The 967-nt window shown below is 49.7% G+C and overlaps 1 protein-coding gene across 1 annotated transcript in view; it reads right to left on the bottom strand.

Annotated features, from left to right (window-relative positions):
• The window catches only part of LOC105824409 (uncharacterized protein C17orf105 homolog), a 13,824-nt gene extending 13,492 nt beyond the window's left edge, over positions 1–332 (bottom strand). The window contains exon 1 of the mRNA XM_012661832.1: positions 306–332. The gene's annotated coding sequence lies outside the window, so the exon portion shown is untranslated. The remainder of the gene's footprint in view (positions 1–305) is intronic.
• Between the last annotated feature and the right edge of the window lie 635 nt (positions 333–967).

The raw sequence follows: 967 nt of genomic DNA, 5'->3' as shown, positions 1-967 counted from the left end.
TATTATATAGTTTCTACTTATACTCCACAGAAAATAAATACCAAAGCCTATTTTTGGCTTTGATTATCCAGATAATACCTGTGTGATCAACTCCAGCCTTAATCAATGCTTTGGCCCAATACGAACTTTAATGTTGTGCTTATCAGAAATGCCCTGAACTGTGAAGTTTCCCTGGAACTGCTCAGCATATTGTGTATAGTATATAAAGTATGGGGCTTATAACACATATTAGTTATATCCTGACTATTCATCATTCTGTTTCTCCCAGCCAAGTACTAACAAGTACTTAGCAACCAAGTACTAACCCTGCGTAGCTGCCAAGATCAGACGGGATCGGGCACGTTCAGGGTGGTGTGGCTGTAGACTCACAGTTCTGTCCCTGTGTCCTCAACTATGACCCTAGTCCCAGCCTGGGTCTGTCTGTCCTCTGCCCTCCCATAGCGGCAACGAGCAGCAACATCAATACTGACTTCATTCTCGTTCTGCGGAAGAGTGTAGTTCCCAAATTGTTTCAGGTTTATTCAACTTTTAGAGGGCAAAGGTGCTCACAAATACTGATTTCCAGGAAAAATAAAAGCGTCACCAGTACCTTGCATTTCATGTGAGCCACCTGCTGCCAGGGTCGGTGGCTGGGCCACTCGGGCCAGTCCTGCCACTGAGGACAACAAACCCTGGAAACCGCCTTAAATACGGGGAAGAGCTGAACTGTCAGCAGTGGTCAGGGGTTTCGAGGCTGTGGTCCGAAATCTCTGAGGTCCCCGAGCTTGCAGTCAGAGGGTTCCTCCTGGGAGTCCTCGAGGTTCCGGGGAGTCGAGGGTCTCTGCTGGTGAGAAGGCAGGTGGGGACGGAGACGGAGCTGAGTCCCAACTCCCAGACAACTGCCGGGTCACGTGGAACAGCAGGGACGAGAAGGGCAGAGGTTCCTGCCGCCCACATGCACGTTGCTGACGCAGCCAATGAAACTCGG

Source organism: Propithecus coquereli, unplaced genomic scaffold, assembly GCF_000956105.1.
Source record: "Propithecus coquereli isolate 6110/MARCELLA unplaced genomic scaffold, Pcoq_1.0 Scaffold738, whole genome shotgun sequence".
In the NCBI taxonomy this organism is placed as follows: Eukaryota; Metazoa; Chordata; class Mammalia; order Primates; family Indriidae; genus Propithecus; species Propithecus coquereli.
This window is presented reverse-complemented; position numbering and strand designations above follow the sequence as displayed.